At 35.1% G+C, this 8,195-nt stretch overlaps 1 pseudogene; it reads left to right on the top strand.

Annotated features, from left to right (window-relative positions):
- Positions 1 to 20: 20 nt before the first annotated feature.
- LOC113866513 lies at positions 21 to 8,195 on the top strand (annotated as a pseudogene).

Genomic DNA, 8,195 nt, shown 5'->3' on the forward strand with positions numbered 1-8,195 from the left:
GTTTCTCCTCAACAAATAAGTGCTTGGGCAAAAAAAATCCTACCTAATGGAGAGATAGTTGGGGAGGTAAAAAAACCCTATACTTTTCATTACAAAACCAATAAGCCTGAAAAAGATGGATTATTTTGTGAAAGAATTTTTGGGCCTATAAAAAGTGGGATTTGTGCTTGTGGAAATTATCGAGTAATCAGAGATAAAAAGGACGATCCCAAATTTTGTGAACAATGCGGAGTAGAATTTATTGATTCTCGGATACGTAGATATCAAATGGGCTATATAAAACTGGCATGCCTAGTAACTCATGTGTGGTATTTGAAACGGCTTCCTAGTTATATCGCGAATCTTTTAGATAAACCTCTTAAAGAATTAGAGGGTCTAGTATACTGCGATGTGTGATTTGATCAAAATTCCTATTGTACAGATTCCGAATGAGAAACTGTCATTCCATTCAATTGAATTGGGATGCCCTAAATCTGACATGTCTCTTGAAATGAGTAATATGAAGCTCAGAATTATGGATGTATTGAATACTCCCAAATAAAAGGGAATTGGTCTATGGTCGATTCAGTAACAAATAAATATGAATTTCTAGCTGCACGTATCTCGTGAAAGAAAAAGAAATACTTTTTTTGTGGAATTCACTATTCCATCTTTTTTAGAAAGAACTGAAATTATGTTCTAATAAGCAAATATATCATGGTTGCAGAAGCCTATCTATCGCATATAGGCTTAAGGACATCATAGCATAACCGTCGAGGTGACGTCTGGACCTAAAAGATCAAATGGAATGATACATAGACAAGGAAATCCCTTATGAATTCCAGGATACTCCCTTTAATGAATGATTCCATTTTAGGGGATTCCCCATTCGAAGGGGGATAGACTACTCAAGAATTTTACATTTCATTTCTTTTCTGTCGTAATTGAGAATTGGATAAATAATTCAGAAAATATAAAAAAAGAAAAAGAATGCATCAATGAAATGTTGATTAGTCTTTATTGAGAACTTGAGTAAAGAGTAAACCTTTTATTTTAGATTAGGGGTTTTATAGAATTTGAAAGTGGAAACCCTTTGCTTTATCTTTATTTGGTATAACTACTTGAGCCGGATGAGAGGAAACCTTCACGTCCGATTTTGAAAGGGGGAGATCCTATTGGATTGGATCCTATCCAAATTTTTCGTTTGCTAGGCCCGTAGTTAAAAAACCCACTTTCTTACGATTACGAGGTCCATTCGAATATGAAATACAATCCTGGAAACACAGCATACCTATTTTTTTTTCTACCCAAGGTTTCGATATATTTCGAAATCGAGAAATTTCAAGTGGAGCGGGTGCTATCCGAGAACAATTAGCCGATCTGGATTTGAGAATTCTTATTGATTCTTCGTTGATAGAATGGAAAGAATTAGGAGAAGAGGGATCCATGGACAATGAAAATGAATGGGAAGATCGAAAAGTTGGAAGAAGAAAGAATTTTTTGGTTCGACGCATAGAATTAGCTAAACATTTTATCCGAACAAATATAGAACCAGAATGGATGGTTTTATGTCTCTTACCAGTTCTTCCTCCCGAATTGAGACCCATTATTCAAATAGATGGGGGTAAGCTAATGAGCTCGGATATTAATGAACTCTATAGAAGAGTTATCTATCGGAATAATACTCTTATCGATCTATTAACAACAAGTAGATCTACACCAGGAGAATTAGTAATGTGTCAGGAAAAATTGGTACAAGAAGCCGTGGATACACTTCTTGATAATGGAATCCGCGGACAACCAATGAAGGACGGTCATAATAAGGTTTACAAATCATTTTCCGATATAATTGAGGGCAAAGAGGGAAGATTTCGCGAGACTCTGCTTGGCAAACGGGTTGATTATTCGGGACGTTCTGTCATTGTCGTAGGTCCATCACTTTCATTACATCGATGTGGATTACCTCGCGAAATAGCAATAGAACTTTTCCAGACATTTCTAATTCGTGGTCTAATTCGAAAACATTTTGCTTCGAACATAGGAATTGCTAAGAGTAAAATTCGGGAAAAAGAACCGATTGTATGGGAAATACTTCAAGAAGTTATGCGGGGGCATCCCGTATTGCTGAATAGAGCCCCTACTCTGCATAGATTAGGCATACAGGCATTCCAACCCATTTTAGTAGAAGGGCGTGCTATTTGTTTACATCCATTAGTTTGTAAGGGATTCAATGCAGACTTTGATGGGGATCAAATGGCTATTCATGTGCCTTTATCTTTGGAGGCTCAAGCAGAAGCTCGTTTACTTATGTTTTCTCATATGAACCTCTTATCTCCAGCTATTGGGGATCCCATTTCCGTACCAACTCAAGATATACTTATTGGGCTTTACGTATTAACGAGCGGGAATCGTCGAGGTATTTGTTCAAATAGGTATAATCCGTGTAATTGCAGAAATTCGAAAAATGAAAGAATTCGAGATAATAACTATAAGTATACGAAAAAAAAAGAACCTTTTTTTTGTAATTCCTATGATGCAATTGGAGCTTATCAACAGAAAAGAATAGATTTCGATAGTCCTTTGTGGTTCCGATGGCGATTAGATCAACGCATTATTTCGTCAAGAGAAGTTCCTATCGAAGTTCACTACGAATCTTTGGGTACCTATCATGAAATTTATGGGCATTATCTAGTAGTAAGAAGTACAAAAAAAGAAATTCGTTGTATATACATTCGAACCACTGTTGGTCATATTTCTTTTTATCGAGAAATTGAAGAAGCTATACAAGGTTTTTGCCGGACCTATTCATACAGTATATCTAATCATATAGATGGTTGATATGTAAGATAAGTAAATTTATGCTACCAGTGTGGAATTCAGGTCTCCGTGGTTCAACTAGGATCATAGTTTTAAAATTTCTACGCGAATCAAGATAAAGAAAAGGAAGTTTTCCAATCATTGACTCAAATCCATTGTCGAACCGAATCCCACTGAGTGGAATATGGAGGTACTTATGGCAGAACGAGCCAATCTAGTCTTTCACAATAAAGTGATAGGTGGAACTGCCATTAAACGACTTATTAGCAGATTAATAAACCACTTCGGAATGGCATATACATCACACATCCTGGATCAAGTAAAGACTCTGGGATTCCGTCAAGCTACGGCTACATCCATTTCATTAGGAATTGATGATCTTTTAACAATACCTTCTAAAGGATGGCTAGTTCAAGATGCTGAACAACAAATTTTTATTTTGGAAAAACATCATCATTATGGGAATGTACATGCGGTAGAAAAATTACGACAATCCATTGAGATATGGTATGCTACTAGTGAATATTTGAGACAAGAAATGAATCCTAATTTTAGGATGACCGACCCCTTGAATCCAGTCCATATAATGTCTTTTTCAGGAGCTAGAGGAAATGCATCTCAAGTACACCAATTAGTAGGTATGAGAGGATTAATGTCGGATCCACAAGGGCAAATGATTGATTTACCTATTCAAAGCAATTTACGCGAAGGACTGTCTTTAACAGAATATATCATTTCTTGCTACGGAGCCCGTAAAGGGGTTGTAGATACTGCTGTACGAACATCGGATGCTGGATATCTTACACGCAGACTTGTTGAAGTGGTTCAACACATTGTTGTACGTCGAACAGATTGCGGTACCATTCAAGGGATTTCGGTGAATATCCAGAATGGAATGATGCCGGAAATAATTTTGATACAAACATTAATTGGTCGTGTATTAGCAGACGATATATACAGAGGTTCACGATGCATTGCTGTTAGAAATCAAGATATTGGAATTGGACTTATCAATCGATTCAAAACTTTTCAAACACAACCAATATCTATTCGAACCCCCTTTACCTGTAGGAATACATCTTGGATCTGCCGATTATGTTATGGCCAAAGTCCTACTCATGGCCACTTAGTGGAATTAGGAGAAGCTGTAGGTATTATTGCGGGTCAATCTATTGGAGAACCGGGTACTCAACTAACATTAAGAACTTTTCATACCGGTGGAGTATTCACAGGGGGTACTGCGGAACATGTGCGAGCGCCTTCTAATGGAAAAATTAAATTCAATGAGGATTTGGTTCATCCTACACGTACACGTCATGGGCATCCTGCTTTTCTATGTTCTATAAACTTGTATGTAACTATTGAAAGTGACGATATTATACATAATGTGATTATTCCACCAAAAAGTTTTTTATTAGTTCAAAATGATCAATATGTAAAATCGGAACAAGTGATTGCTGAGATTCGTGCGGGAACATACACTTTGAATTTGAAGGAAAAGGTTCGAAAACATGTTTATTCTGACTCAGAAGGAGAAATGCATTGGAGTACCGATGTATACCATGCATCAGAATTTAGATATAGTAATGTCCATATCTTACCAAAAACAAGTCATTTATGGATATTATCAGGAAAGTCGTACAGGGTCGGTTCAGTCTCTTTTTCACTCCGCAAGGATCAAGATCAAATGAACATTCATTCTCTTTCTACTGGAGAAAGAAATATTTGTAACCTTTTAGTAAGTAATGAACAAGTAAGACATAAATTCTTTAGTTTCAATCTTTCTGGTAAAAAAGAAGGAAGGATTCCTGATTATTCAATATTGAATCAAATCATATGTATGGATTATTGTCATTTTACACATCTTGCTATTTTCCATGACACTTCGGATTTATTAGCAAAGAGGCGAAGAAATAGATTCATCATTCCATTTCCATTCCAATCGATTCAAGAACGAGACAAAGAACTAATGTCCCCTTCCGGTATCTCGATTGAAATACCAATCAATGGTATTTTTCGTAGAAATAGTATTCTTGCTTATTTCGATGATCCTCAATACCGAACGCAGAGTTCAGGAATTACAAAATATAGGACTATAGGAATAAATTCCATTTTTAAAAAAGAGGATTTTTTAATTGAGTATCAAGGAGTTAAAGAATTTAAGCCAAAATACCAAATCAAAGTAGATCGATTTTTTTTCATTCCCGAGGAAGTGCATATTTTACCCGAATCTTCTTCCATAATGATACGGAACAATAGTATCGTTGGAGTAGATACACCAATAACTTTAAATATAAGAAGTCGAGTAGGTGGATTGGTCCAAATGGAGAAGAAAAAAAAAAAGATTGAAGTAAAAATATTTTCCGGGGATATCTATTTTACTGGAGAGATGGATAAGATATCCCGACACAGTGCCATCTTGATACCATCCGGAACGGTAAAACAAAATTCAAAGGAAGCAAAAAAAATGAAAAATTGGATCTATGTCCAATGGATCACAATTACCAAAAAAAAGTATTTTGTTTTGGTTCGACCCGTAATTCTATATGAAATAGCGGACGGTATCCATTTAGTAAAACTTTTTCCCCAAGATAGGTTCCAGGAAAGAAATGATCTGGAACTTAAAGTTATTAATTATATTCTTTCTGGAAATGGAAAATCAATTCCGGGAATTTCTAATACAAGGATTCAATTAGTTCGGACTTGTTTAGTCTTGAATTGGGATCAAGACAAAACAAGTTCTTCTATCGAAAATGCCCACGCTTCTTTTGTTCAAGTAAGTACAAATGGTTTGATTAGGGATTTCCTAAGAATTGACTTAGTGAAATCTCATATTTCATATATCAGAAAAAGAAATGATCCGTCCAGTTCAGGATTGATCTCAGATAATGAGTCGGATCGGACCTTTATCAATCCATTTTTTTCTATTTATTCGAAGGCAAAAATTCAACAATCACTTAGACAAAATCACGGAACTATTCGTATGTTGTTGAATAGAAATGAGAAATGTCGATCTTTGATAATTTTGTCATCATCTAATTGTTTTCAAATAGGACCATTCAACGATAGAAAATATTACAATGGGATAAAAGAAGGAATTCAAAAAATTCAAATAGATTCCATAATTCCAATTAAGAATTTGTTTGGTCCTTTAGGAATAGCCCTTCAAGTTGCAAATTATTATTCATTTTTTCGTTTAATAACTCATAATCAGATCTTAATGAATAATAATTTGCAACTTGACAAATTAAAGGAAACTCTTCAAGTATTCAAATATTATTTAATGGACGAAAATGAGAGAATTTATAAACCTGATAGATGCAGTAATATCGTTTTAAATCCATTCTATTTGAATTGGCATTTTATCCATCACAATTATTATGAAAAAACGTTTCCAATAATAAGTCTTGGGCAATTTATTTGTGAAAATGTATGTATAGTGCAAACGAAAAATGCACCACACTTAAAATCGGGTCAAGTTCTAACTATTCAAATGGATTCTGTAGGAATAAGATCGGCTAACCCTTATTTGGCAACTCCAGGAGCAACTGTTCATGGACATTATGGAGAAATACTTTATGAAGGAGATATATTAGTTACATTTATATATGAAAAATCGAGATCTGGTGATATAACACAAGGTCTTCCAAAAGTAGAACAGGTATTAGAAGTGCGTTCAATTGATTCAATATCGATGAAGCTAGAAAAGAGAGTTGACACTTGGAACGGATATATAACAAGAATTCTCGGCATTCCTTGGGGATTCTTGATCGGTGCCGAGTTAACTATAGCGCAAAGTCGTATTTCTTTGGTTAATAAAATTCAAAAAGTTTATCGATCCCAGGGAGTTCACATCCATAATAGACATATAGAAATTATTGTGCGTCAAATAACATCAAAAGTCTTGGTTTCAGAAAATGGAATGTCTAATGTTTTTTCACCCGGCGAACTAATTGGATTGTTGCGAGCCGAACGAGCGGGCCGTGCCTTGGAAGAAGCAACTTGCTACCGAGCTCTATTATTGGGAATAACAAAAACATCTCTGAATACTCAAAGTTTTATATCTGAAGCAAGTTTTCAAGAAACTGCTAGAGTTTTAGCAAAAGCCGCTCTCCGGGGTCGTATAGATTGGTTGAAAGGTCTGAAAGAGAACGTTGTTTTAGGGGGAATGATACCCGTTGGTACCGGATTAAAAAGAATAATGCACCGTTCAAAGCCAAGGCAACATAACAAGATTACCTTGGAATCAAAAAAGAAAAATTTATTCGAGGACGAAATGAGAGATATTTTGTTCCACCACAGAGAATTCTTTTTTTTCATTTCAAAGAATTTATGCGATACATCAGAACAATCTAAGATTTAATGATTCCTAAGAGCGGATTCATCCCCCTACCCTAAATGCGATCATTTTTGGGGGTAGTAAAAGAAAGATAATAAAAAAAAAGAATAATAAATAGAAAAAAATGGTCTAATCATGTATCAATGGCCAATCTTCGGTAGAAGAGAAGGTTCCATCGGAACAATTTTTTATTTCTATTTCACGATACCTGGTCTTTTTTTTTCTATTTTTTTTTTTTTTTGAAAAAAAAAAGTGTGGGGATAAATATAAATGACAAAAAGATATTGGAACATAATTTTGGAAGAGATGATGGAAGCAGGAGTTCATTTTGGCCACGGTACTAGAAAATGGAATCCTAAAATGGAACCTTATATATCTGCAAAGCGTAAGGGTATTCATATTACAAATCTTACTAGAACTGCTCGGTTTTTATCAGAAGCTTGTGATTTAGTTTTTGACGCAGCAAGTAAGGGAAAACAATTCTTAATTGTTGGTACCAAAAAAAAAGCAGCTGATTCAGTAGCGCGGGCGGCAATAAGAGCTCGGTGTCATTATGTTAATAAAAAATGGCTCGGCGGTATGTTAACGAATTGGTATACTACAGAAACGAGACTTCATAAGTTCAGGGACTTGAGAATGCAACAAAAGACGGGGAGACTCAACTGTTTTCCAAAAAGAGATGCTGCTATATTGAAAAGACAATTATCTCATTTGGAAACATATCTTGGTGGCATTAAATATATGACGGGGTTACCCGATATTGTAATAATCGTCGATCAGCAAGAAGAATATACGGCTCTTCGAGAATGTATAACTTTGGAAATTCCAACGATTTGTTTAATCGATACAAATTGTGACCCGGACCTCGCCGATATTTCGATTCCAGCTAATGATGATGCTATAGCCTCAATCCGATTAATTCTTAACAAATTAATATTTGCAATTTGTGAGGGTCGTTCTAGCTATATACGAAATTTTTGATTAATAATAAGATAAATGAATTATTTGATTTGGTTGGGGAGATTCATAGATTTATGAAATCGGTTATTATACTATTACT

Source organism: Abrus precatorius, unplaced genomic scaffold (assembly GCF_003935025.1).
Source record: "Abrus precatorius isolate BTA unplaced genomic scaffold, Abrus_2018 Scaffold0, whole genome shotgun sequence".
Taxonomy (NCBI): domain Eukaryota; kingdom Viridiplantae; phylum Streptophyta; class Magnoliopsida; order Fabales; family Fabaceae; genus Abrus; species Abrus precatorius.